Source organism: Anomaloglossus baeobatrachus, chromosome 2 (assembly GCF_048569485.1).
Source record: "Anomaloglossus baeobatrachus isolate aAnoBae1 chromosome 2, aAnoBae1.hap1, whole genome shotgun sequence".
NCBI lineage: Eukaryota > Metazoa > Chordata > Amphibia > Anura > Aromobatidae > Anomaloglossus > Anomaloglossus baeobatrachus.
This window is the reverse complement of record NC_134354.1, coordinates 417,676,351-417,688,642: the sequence shown is the minus strand read 5'-3', so window position 1 is coordinate 417,688,642 and position 12,292 is coordinate 417,676,351. Positions and strand designations below refer to the sequence as shown.

At 51.2% G+C, this 12,292-nt stretch overlaps 1 protein-coding gene across 3 annotated transcripts in view; it reads left to right on the top strand.

The window, feature by feature from the left end:
• Positions 1-12,292, top strand: part of TMEM39B (transmembrane protein 39B) — a 91,984-nt gene that overhangs the window by 48,322 nt on the left and 31,370 nt on the right. The window contains exon 1 of one of the 3 annotated variants that reach the window (XM_075336143.1): positions 7,247-7,338. The exons of 1 other annotated variant lie outside the window; for it this stretch is intronic. The gene's annotated coding sequence lies outside the window, so the exon portion shown is untranslated. One more of the 3 variants, XM_075336145.1, reaches the window with a different exon arrangement.

Below are 12,292 nucleotides of genomic sequence, written 5' to 3'. Positions count from 1 at the left end.
TGTGTGGGGGTGTGTGTGTTTTGGGGGAGGTATGTTTTGTGCAGTGTGTGTGTTGGAGGAATAGTCCTGGACGGAGAGGAGGATAATAGGAGGAGTAGTCTTGGGGAGAGAGGAGTAGTCCTGGGGGGAGAGGAGTATAATAGGAGGAGGAGTCCTGGGGGGAGAGGAGGATAATAGGAGCAGTAGTCCTGGGGGGAGAGGAGTGTAATAGGAGTAGTAGTCCTGGGGAGAGAGTAGGATAATAGGAGGAGGAGTCCTGGGGGGAGAGGAGGATAATAGGAGTAGTAGTTCTGGGGGGAGAGGAGGATAATAGGGGGAGTAGTCCTGGGGGGAGAGGAGGATAATAGGAGGAGTAGTCTTGGGGGGAGAGGAGGATAATAGGAGTAGTCTTGGGGAGAGAGGAGTATAATAAAAGGAGTAGTCCTGGGGAGAGAGTAGGATAATAGGAGTAGTCCTGGGGGGAGAGGAGAATAATAGGAGTAGTCCTGGGGGGAGAGGAGTATAATAGGAGTAGTCCTGGGGGGAGAGGAGGATAATAGGAGTAGTCCTGGGGGGAGAGGAGGATAATAACAGTCCTGGGGGGAGAGGAGTATAATAGGAGGAGTAGTCCTGGAGGTGAGGAGTATAATAGGAGGAGTAGTCCTGGAGGGAGAGGAGGATAATAGGAGAAGTAGTCCTGGGGAGAGAGGAGGATAATAGGGGGAGTAGTCCTGGGGGGAGAGGAGGATAATAAGAGTAGTCCTGGGGGGAGAGGAGTATAATAGGTGGAGTAGTCCTGGAGGGGAGGTGTCTAATAGGTGGAGTAGTCCTGGGGGGAGGTGTCTATTAGGTGTAGTAGTCCTGGGGGGAGGTGTTTATTAGGTGGAGTAGTCCTGGGGGGGAGGTGAATAGGTGCCCAATGTGTGTGGGGGGCGTGGTCGAGCAGGCAGAGTGTGGGGGGGGCATGGCCGAGCGGGCAGAGTGTGTGGGGGGGCGTGGCTGAGTGGGCAGAGTGTGTGGGGGGCATGGCCGAGCGGGCATAGTGTGGGGGGGCGTGGCCAAGAGGGAAACTATGCAAAGCGGTTTCCATAGTTACCCGATGTGTATCATGGTTTCCAGCGTAGCCGGCTCCGGGACACGTGTGCCGGGGTAAGCTAGTAAGCATGGTACACATCATGTAAGTATTAAAAGCGACAGTGCTGGTTCACTTTTTGTTTGTTGGTCTCCTGCTGTGCAGCACGCATCGACGTGTTTGACAGCGGGAGACCAACAATCTGAATGGGCAGGGAGCCGCCATAGGCTGGTAACCATGGTACACAATATTACCCGATGTGTAGCATGGTTACCAGTATACGCCGGCAACCCAGCCGACACATACCCTTGCGTTGCTGGGGTTGCCGGCGTAAGCTGGTGTGGGCTCCTGGGGGTGCAGCACTCACCTGGGAGTCGGGGCTCCGTGTCGATTCGGGGAATGTGTGTGGGGGCGGGGCCAGGCTGAGCGTCCAATGCGTGAGGGGGTGTGGCCTGGCCAAGCGGCCAATGCAAGCGGGGGGTGGGGCCTGGTCGAGGGGCCAATCCGTGCGGGGGGCGGGGCCAGGCCAAGCGGCTAATCCGTGCGGGGGGGGCGGGGCCAGGCCGAGCTCAGCGGCCAATGCGACGGTTGTCACTGTAACGACAATTTTGGAGCAAGACAGACAGACAGACAGAATAAGGCAATTATATATATATATATATATATATATATATATAGATTATGTAGTCTGGTCATAGTGTCATGGTATTTCTCCCTTGTATGTGGTAATATTTGGTTACTATGTGGTCTAATTATGGTGTGGCGGTAATATGTTATCTGGTCGCGGTGTGGCGGTATTTCTGTCTTGTATGGTTGTATTCGGTCACTATGTGGTGGTAATATGTTTGGTCATGGTGTGGCGGTATTTCTCGTGGTTGTATTCTGTTACTATGTGGTGCTAATATCTTGTCTGGTCACGGTGTTGCGGTATTTCTGTCTTGTATGTGGCTGTATTCAGTCACTATGTAGTAGTAATATATTGTCTGGTCACGGTGTGGCGGCAATTCTCTCTTGTATGTGGTTGTATTTGGTCCCTCTGCGGTGGTAATATGTGGTCTGGTCACAGTGTGGTGGTATTTCCAACTTGTATGTGGTATTATTGGTCTTGGTATAGTGGATTGTGTAGTGTATGGAGGTCACTTTTTCTCTCTGATATCAATATGGGGAAAATTATTTCTTTCCAATAGTTTAAATACTTGGATTTAACCCCTCCTTGTCCTGTGATTATTACACTGCAGCAAATATGCACTTACAGAGGTTCTCCAGTGAAAACAATTAATCACCTTTACTAAGGCCACATGGACACGTTGAGTATTTGGTCAGTATTTTACCTCATATTTGAAGCCAAAACCAGGAGCGGTAAAATAAGAGGAAAAGTATAATAGAAACATGGGCACCACTGCTGCATTTTTCACCCACTCCTGATTCTGGCTACAAATACGGAGGTAACATACTGAACGTGTGAACGTGGCTTAAGCATGTGATAACTTATTCATCAGTGGAGTCTGATTGCTGGGACCTGCACTGATCGGTAAAATGTGCAACTTTTATCCCTCAAGTCTGACTCGACCGCTGATCCATTCATTCCTCAGTGGCTGTGAGTGCTGCACTTGTTTTTATCTGACCACCCAAAGAAGATGAATAGAGCTGCGGTCACACATCCCACCTGCTGCCGCTGCATTGTATAATGTGGATAAAAGTGTCCTGTCAGGGATAAACGTTTTCCCATTCTTCCGATTGGTGCGGTTTCCACTGGTTTGGATCCACCGATCAATAAGTTATCACCTACCTAACTGTGGATCGGTGATAACTTGTCACCAAAGACCCCCTACTGCAAACTACTGTAATTATACATTATTTATTGTGTGTGCACAGGAGATGTGCAGGAGCCGCCTGTGCTTTACAGTCAGCGCTCCACTATAACGGGGATAGCAGCTAATAGGTATTTGCATGTAGCTGTAGGGTGGGCCCCTAGAGTCAGTTTCCCTGGTGGGCCCCAGACACTCCAGTCCGACCCTGCTGGTGTTCATACATCATGATTGTCCCTATACATAGCATGCTGATGCACTATGTATAGCAAAAATGATCAAACGATTGCAGCTTCACGTCCCCTAAGGTGACTATTAAATATAGTAAAAAGGAAAAGAAAAAAAAAAAGAGAATTGGTTATTTGCGCACTATGATGCCAGTTCTGAACCCAGTTGGGCCAGGCTGGACTAACCTTACTTTGATGTGGGGTATCACTATCAATGTAATGGGCATGTGAGATTAGTGGTCCAAAGTCAGTTAAAGGGAACCTGTCACCACTTTTTTGGCCTATAAGCTGCGGCCACCACCACCGGGCTCTTATATACAGCATTCTAACATGCTGTATATCAGAGCCCAGGCCGGGGGTATAACATAAAAAAACACTTTATAATACTTACCTAACGGTCGCACGGTGGACCTAATGGGCGTGTCCGTTGCCCCACCGGCGCCTCCTCTTTCGGCCATCTTCGTCCTCTTTCTGAAGCCTATATGCATGACGCGCCTACGTCATACACACTCACCGGTCCTGCGCAGGCGCACTACAATACTTTGATCTGCCCTGCTCAGGACCTGAATGCCGGCAAGTGTGGATGACGTCAGACCCATCATGCACCGCGGCTAGAGAAGAACAAAGATGGCCACAAGAGGCGGTGACGGACAACGGAGACGCCCATTAGGCCCACCGTGCGACCGTTGGTATTATAAAGTGTTTTTTATGTTATAGCCCCGGCCTGGGCTCTTATATACAGTATGTTAGAATGCTGTATATAAGAGCCCAGTGGTGGTGGCTGCAGCTTATAGGCCAAAAAACTGGAGACAGGTTCCCTTTAACCCAGGAGTCTCAAACACGCAACTCGCATGTGGACCCTCAGGCTGCTTCGTGCGGCCCCCAGGCCCGTGCTCCTGTTCACTATCGCGGCAGGTGCAGGGGCCGCAGCCACTGTCAGTGATTTATGTCAGATGAATGTTTTGCCAATGCTGCGCTCTCGCGCCAAAATACAATCATCTGACATAAATCACTGACAGTGGCTGCGGCTCCTGCACCTGCCGCGATAGTGAACAGGAGCACGGGCCTGGGGGCCGCACGAAGCAGAGATGAGGCAGCCGAGGGAGCGCGGGACAGGTGAGAAGAATGGTGGTTTTTTTATTGTGGGTATGTGAAGCACGGCACATTAACCCCTTAGCGATCTATGACGTACTGGGTATGTCATGGCTCCCTGGTACTTTAGGACCCATGACGTACCCAGTATGTCATGGCGAAATCGCAGCTCCGGTGGCTGCGATTGCTTTGCAAATACAGTACCTTAGATTCGGGGAGGAGGGGACCTCTGCCTGATCTCAGGAGGGGTGGTGTCTCATGCCCGGACTTACGGAGGCTGTGATTGGCTGAGCGGCGTTCGTCAGCCAATCACAGCCACTGTAATGTTTCAGCCATTGAAATCCAGCCATGGTCAGTGAAGCTGTAGCACTGATCATTGGCTGGAGCTGGGTGACCTCTGTTTCACCCGCCCCCAGCTCTGATTGGAGAGACCGGCTTTGTGACCGATCTCTCCAATCACTGTGGATCTGGGACCGGAGACCGCTCCCCTCAGCATCACTCCGGCATCTGTGGAGTCTGAGGAGAGCGATCGGTAAGTTATAGCCACTGCCCCCCCCCCCTCCCCCCCATTACTACAGGATGGGGAAAAAGTGCGCACATTAGTATGGGATGGGGATAAGGCTAGGGGCATTACTATAGGATGGGAACATTACCTTTAGGATGGGCACATTACTATAGGATGGGCACAGTAATAAAAGATAGGGACATTACTACAAGGGGACAAGGATGGGAAACATTACTATGGAAAAGGGATAATGCTGGGGACATTACTATAGGATGGGGACAAGGTTGGCACATTACTATAGGATGGGCACATTACTATAGAATGGGGACATTAATATAGGATGGGGACAGTACTATAGGATGGGGACATTGCTACAAGGGGACAAGAATGGGGAACATTACTATAAGATGTGGGACAAGTATGGACACATTACTATAGATTGGGGACAGTACTATATGATGGGGACAAGGATGAACACATTAGTACAGGATGGGCACATTACTATAGGATGGGGACAAGGTTGGCACATTACTATAGGATGGGAACATTACTATAGAATGGGGACAAGGTTGGCACATTACTATAGGATGGGAACATTACTATAGGATGGGACCAGTTACTATAGGATGGGGACATTGCTACAAGGATGGGGAACATTACTATAGATTGGGGACATTACCATAGGATGGGGACAAGGATGAACACATTAGTACAGGATGGGCACATTATGATAACAAGGCTGTGGGCATTACTATAGGATGGGGATAAGGATGGGCACATTACTATAACATGGGGACAAGGATGAGGCACATTACTACAAGATGGTGTCAAGGATGGGGAACATTACTTTAGGATGGGGACAAGTATGAGCACATTACTGTGGGATGGGGACTAGGATGGGGCACAATACTACAAGGGGAAAAGGATGAGCACGTTACAACAAGATGGGGACATTACTAAAAGATGTTGGTCAAAATTTCTATATATTGCTAATTGTAAGAATATTAGTTACAAGAAAGGAATAAAATGTAAAAAAAAAAATATATTTTTTTTATATTTAAACAAAGAATGTGCACGTTTGCTATAATAAACAAGTGAAAATGTTCAAAATCAGTGATCTAAAGGTGTGTAAAAAAAAAAAATATATTATACTAGCTGTACTACCCGGCTTCGCCCGGGTTAATAAATGTTGTTAAAATAGAATGTATTAACATTCCCGGGATAGAATGTATAAATAGAATGTATTAACGCCTGGGATAGTAACTGTCTCTCTGTTTCTCTCCCATTCTCTGTCTGTCTCCCCCTCTGTATATATCTCTCTGTCTCTCTTTCCCTGTCTGTCTCTTTCTCCATCTGTCTCGATCTCTTTTCCTGTCTATCTATCTGTCACTTTCCCTGTCTGCCTCTTTACCTGTCTTTGTCTGTCTCTTTCCCTTTCTGTCTGTTCCCTGTGTCTGTCTCTTTGTGTCTGTCTCTGTCTGGTCTCTTTCCCTGGCTGCATTGTGACACTCCAACATTCCATATCAGGGCGTGGCTGCGCATTCTTCTGAAGTTCTGGCTGCACTGTGGCTCCCAGCTCCATTCGCTTTAATGGAGGCAGGTTTTTTGGTGAATAACTAAAGAGCGGGGTTAAAATTTCCCCTCAAAACATAGCCTATGACGCTCTCGGCGTCCAGAAGTGTAAGTGTGCAAAATTTTGTGGCTGTAGCTGCGACGGTGCAGATGCCAATCCCGGACATATACACACACACACACACATACATACACACATTCAGCTTTATATATTAGATATGGTACCAATAAAAATATCACTTTGTCCTGCAAAGAATGCGCCCCCCCCCAAATTATTTGTTTTCCTCTGTGCGGCCCATATACCCAGCCGAGTTTGAGACCCCCTGCTTTAACCCCTGAAAAATAGAAGTTATTTATTCAGATCTGTGAAAATTAGCTATTTGCCCACTTGATGCCAGTTCGGATGCCCAGGATCCGTTTGGGTCAGGCTGTAGTGACCTGAATTATATGTTGGACATGTCTTCCCATGTAACAAATACAGTCCGGCTCCCTTTTTGTAAGGAGCTCAGATACCGATTGTTGTTAAACCTGTAAATATAAAAAGACAAATAAAAATAACGATTTCGGCATTGTTTTCTTGTAAGTTGACGCATTTGTGACATGAAAACTGCAGAAGCGCCCTGAATTTCTTACATTCACATCCATTATACCGTGATGTAGCATCGCCATACTGTGAAGCCTGGCCTCACAACGGCTTTTGAAGTCTCAATGCTAGCTTTTCACCTGAGGTAACCAGACATTAGGAGTTGCTAATTCTAAGGCTAACCTGGCAGAGTTCTGAGATTTGTACATTACTTTAGGTTTCTATGAGGTCTCAGCCTATGGAAATATCCAGTATCTGACATGAGGTAGAAGTATCTGAATCTGCACAGTCTCTCAGCAGCTGCAGTTTCCCGCCTACTCACACCAATACGCCTACTGTACGCAAAGCCACCTCCGCGCATGCCCAGAAAACAAGTGGCTGCCTTGCGAGTTAGACGTGTGATGTCATCACGCACACAGGCGCGCTTCCTTTACTAACTGGATGTTCTTGCGCGTCCTCGCGTTTTATGACACAAGGCGCGTTCACGCAGGACAGAAGTGGTGAGTGGGTTTTGGTGTGGCGGGTGCAGTGGCTACTGAACCTCGGAGGCTGGCAAGTGACCGAGGACCTAGCGGGTGCGCAGTGGCCTGGTCCTAACATTGAGGATGTGCAGTACGGGCCGGTAAGTGCCCGCCGGGGTCATGTGGAGCTATTTCTGGAGCGCAGTGTGATACATCGGAGGTACCGCTCCTTGTGAGAAGGCTGGCTACTGACACTGGAGCAGTGCTAGCCTCCCCTGAGCTCGGCACGCTGCAGGAGGCTGCTCCTTACTGACTGCTGTCATGCCAATGCCTTACAGTAGGCTTCCTATCAGGCTGCAGCTCTGAGTGCTGCCCCTGTCTGCAGCAGGTAGCCATCAGGTAGCCAGCGCTTGTCTCCAGAAGTAGGGGACAGCTCAGGCCTCTGGCTCTAGGAAGGTAGATCAGGCACAGCCTATTATTTATAGTGGTATATTTGTTAGTGGTTCCCGAAGGTATTCGTATGGACTCGCCTACAGTTTAGGCTAAGTTCCCATGTCCACTAATCATCCATTAGACTGGATCCTGCAGAGATCCGTTGGTTAAAAAGGTCAGCAGGTTTTTACCACCTCATCTAAGAGCCGCATAATGTAGGCAATGAGATCCTGAATCCAACTATGTATCACTTAGATCACTGGCTGCAGCCGTTCTGACAGTCTGAATGTTTAGATTGTGATGTAGCTGAGCTGATGGCTATCCTGCTCACACCAGGCTCGCTATAGAGATTGAGACCTCACTGTCGATGTACAATCAGAGGAGGGGGTGTGTCAGACTGCCATGTGCCTGACATTGTAGTCCAGCGATGATAAAAATTATGCTGCTTAAACAAAATAGCAAATAAACAGATTGGACTGTGACAAGACAGGCATCCATGAACTGGCTTCAGCTTACATAACAAATACCTGCCGACAGATTCCCTTTACCATTGAAGTCTTTAGAAACGGATTAGTTAATGGATTGCTATTTAGCTATCTGTTTTTCTTTCATTTGGAAAAGATCTGTTTTTTTTTTTTCTTACTGGATTAGTTTGAAATGGAAGATAAATAGCAATCTGTTAACACATCCATTTTTTATAGTGATAAAAAAATGGTTCCTGCTAAAATTGTTTTTTTTCTAAACGTTCAAAGAACTTGTCTGCACAACTTTTTGCGATTGGATTGCTGCTGCATCCGTTCTAACGAATGATAATTGGACATGTGAACAGCCTTTATAAGGACCTGTCATCTCTCATGAAATACTTGATTTAGTAAATACTTGTATATAACAACAATTTGGAATGATGTTTTAGAACTTTGTGTTGTTCCTCCCTTTCCCTCCTTAACCCCCTTCATGACCTAGGACGTATATATACATCCAAGGTTGCCTCCCTCTGGGTAAGACAAGGTTCACATTTCCGTCAATTTGTATCAGTCACAATCCGCGCCTCTGGTAAACGGAATCCGTTTGGCGGATTCCGTTGTTCCCATAAACTTGTATGAGCGGCGGATTGTGAATAATGATGCTGCGTTGCATCCTCCGCCCCACTGATCAGTCGTGGAACGACTGACCGCCGGGCGGCAGGAACGCAGCCTGTAACATTTGTTGAGCAGCGCAATCCGTAGGATTTCGCTGCGCATGCTTTTTCTGGCTCCCTGCACACGTAACCAGGGTACACATCGGGTTACTAAGCAATGCGCTTTGCTTAGTTACCCGATATTTACTCTGGCTACGTGTGCAAGGAGTCAGCGCTAAGCGGTATACGCTGGTAACCAAGGTAAATATCGGGAACCAAGCAAAGTGCTTTGCTTAGTTACCCGATATTTACCCTGGCTACGTGTGCAGGGAGCCCGACACTTCCCCCCTCAGCTCCGCCCCCTCCCGCGCTCGGCATGTACACACACTCGCCTGACGTCCTCAGCGCTATGATCCCGCTCGGCTCCACCCATCCCGCGCTCCACCCCCCGCACACATTCTCGGCGGCCGAACGATCAGCTGATCACCCGGCGGCCGGCTGCTGTGAGCGATCGGCTGATCACCCGGCGGCCGGCTGCTGTGAGCGATCGGCTGATCACCCGGCGGCCGGCTGCTGTGAGCGATCGGCTGATCACCCGGCGGCCGGCTGCTGTGAGCGATCGGCTGATCACCCGGCGGCCGGCTGCTGTGAGCGATCGGCTGATCACCCGGCGGCCGGCTGCTGTGAGCGATCGGCTGATCACCCGGCGGCCGGCTGCTGTGAGCGATCGGCTGATCACCCGGCGGCCGGCTGCTGTGAGCGATCGGCTGATCACCCGGCGGCCGGCTGCTGTGAGCGATCGGCTGATCACCCGGCGGCCGGCTGCTGTGAGCGATCGGCTGATCACCCGGCGGCCGGCTGCTGTGAGCGATCGGCTGATCACCCGGCGGCCGGCTGCTGTGAGCGATCGGCTGATCACCCGGCGGCCGGCTGCTGTGAGCGATCGGCTGATCACCCGGCGGCCGGCTGCTGTGAGCGATCGGCTGATCACCCGGCGGCCGGCTGCTGTGAGCGATCGGCTGATCACCCGGCGGCCGGCTGCTGTGAGCGATCGGCTGATCACCCGGCGGCCGGCTGCTGTGAGCGATCGGCTGATCACCCGGCGGCCGGCTGCTGTGAGCGATCGGCTGATCACCCGGCGGCCGGCTGCTGTGAGCGATCGGCTGATCACCCGGCGGCCGGCTGCTGTGAGCGATCGGCTGATCACCCGGCGGCCGGCTGCTGTGAGCGATCGGCTGATCACCCGGCGGCCGGCTGCTGTGAGCGATCGGCTGATCACCCGGCGGCCGGCTGCTGTGAGCGATCGGCTGATCACCCGGCGGCCGGCTGCTGTGAGCGATCGGCTGATCACCCGGCGGCCGGCTGCTGTGAGCGATCGGCTGATCACCCGGCGGCCGGCTGCTGTGAGCGATCGGCTGATCACCCGGCGGCCGGCTGCTGTGAGCGATCGGCTGATCACCCGGCGGCCGGCTGCTGTGAGCGATCGGCTGATCACCCGGCGGCCGGCTGCTGTGAGCGATCGGCTGATCACCCGGCGGCCGGCTGCTGTGAGCGATCGGCTGATCACCCGGCGGCCGGCTGCTGTGAGCGATCGGCTGATCACCCGGCGGCCGGCTGCTGTGAGCGATCGGCTGATCACCCGGCGGCCGGCTGCTGTGAGCGATCGGCTGATCACCCGGCGGCCGGCTGCTGTGAGCGATCGGCTGATCACCCGGCGGCCGGCTGCTGTGAGCGATCGGCTGATCACCCGGCGGCCGGCTGCTGTGAGCGATCGGCTGATCACCCGGCGGCCGGCTGCTGTGAGCGATGGGCTGATCACCCGGCGGCCGGCTGCTGTGAGCGATGGGCTGATCACCCGGCGGCCGGCTGCTGTGAGCGATGGGCTGATCACCCGGCGGCCGGCTGCTGTGAGCGATGGGCTGATCACCCGGCGGCCGTGAGCGATGGGCTGATCACCCGGCGGCCGTGAGCGATGGGCTGATCACCCGGCGGCCGTGAGCGATGGGCTGATCACCCGGCGGCCGTGAGCGATGGGCTGATCACCCGGCGGCCGTGAGCGATGGGCTGATCACCCGGCGGCCGTGAGCGATGGGCTGATCACCCGGCGGCCGTGAGCGATGGGCTGATCACCCGGCGGCCGTGAGCGATGGGCTGATCACCCGGCGGCCGTGAGCGATGGGCTGATCACCCGGCGGCCGTGAGCGATGGGCTGATCACCCGGCGGCCGTGAGCGATGGGCTGATCACCCGGCGGCCGTGAGCGATGGGCTGATCACCCGGCGGCCGTGAGCGATGGGCTGATCACCCGGCGGCCGGCCGCCAGGAGATAATCTGTGATAATCTGTTTGCTCTCAAAAGCCGTCCGGCTATTGTGAAGATCAGCTGAATGTTCTCTTTTACAACGGAGTCCGACAATTAATTCTATTCTTGTCATCCGTTGTACAACGCATCAGTCACAAGCGTCAAGCAACGCATGTGACTGATGCAAAAACAACGGAAATGTGAACCTAGCCTAAGCCCACGGTCATCCCCGCACATGTCTGCTGATCTAATCAGCAACTATGGGTGGCTAGCAGTCGCCTATTAACCCCTTACCTTGCGCTGTTGAACTCTGACAATGCAATCAAATGTGCTGCGGTGGGGATCATGATGTTCCACAACACCATTGGCGGCCCCATTACACGATGATGGGGCACCAATATGTTGCCATTATAGAGCGGATGCAGATATCCTCCTGTCGCTGCCATGACTTAATTTCTGTGAATGCTGGCAGAGCGCCGGCACTCACAAGAGAGCAGCATTTCTCCTGATCAGAGGGATGCTGCAGCGTCGCTTAGCTAAAAGTAAAACTATACATGTTTGGTATCTACAAACTAGTTCTGACCTGTGGAATCATAATTACAGGTCAGTATTGCCCAATAGTGAACACTATAAATATCCCCCCCCCAAAATTGTGCAGTTGCACTCTTTTTCAATGTCACTGCACTTAGAATTTTGTGTTTTGTTCCCATTTTTCAGTACATTAAGGGGCAGAATGATTACTGCCGTTCAAAAGTACAACTTGTCTCTCACAATAAACAAGCCCTCATATGGCTTTATTGACGGAAAAATAAAAAAGTTACGGCTCTTGGGAAAAAAAGGGAGGAAAAAAAAAAACAGAAAATCATCGGGGGAGTGAAGGGGTTAATTGTTATGAATCAAGGAAACTAGATGTTAGTTTTCCTTATAAGTCCATGTTCACACATTGTGTTTTTGCTGTGTTTTTTTTATGCAAATTGAAAGCTGTTTTTACAGTACCATTAAAAGCTGAGATTTTTTTTTTCTGACTTAATTGGAAAACTGCTGCTTTTTTGAAAACTGCAGCATGTCAATTCTTTCAGCATTATTGCAGCGGTTTTTTTTCACCATAAAAAGCAATGACTGCAAAAATCCAATTGCTGCGTTT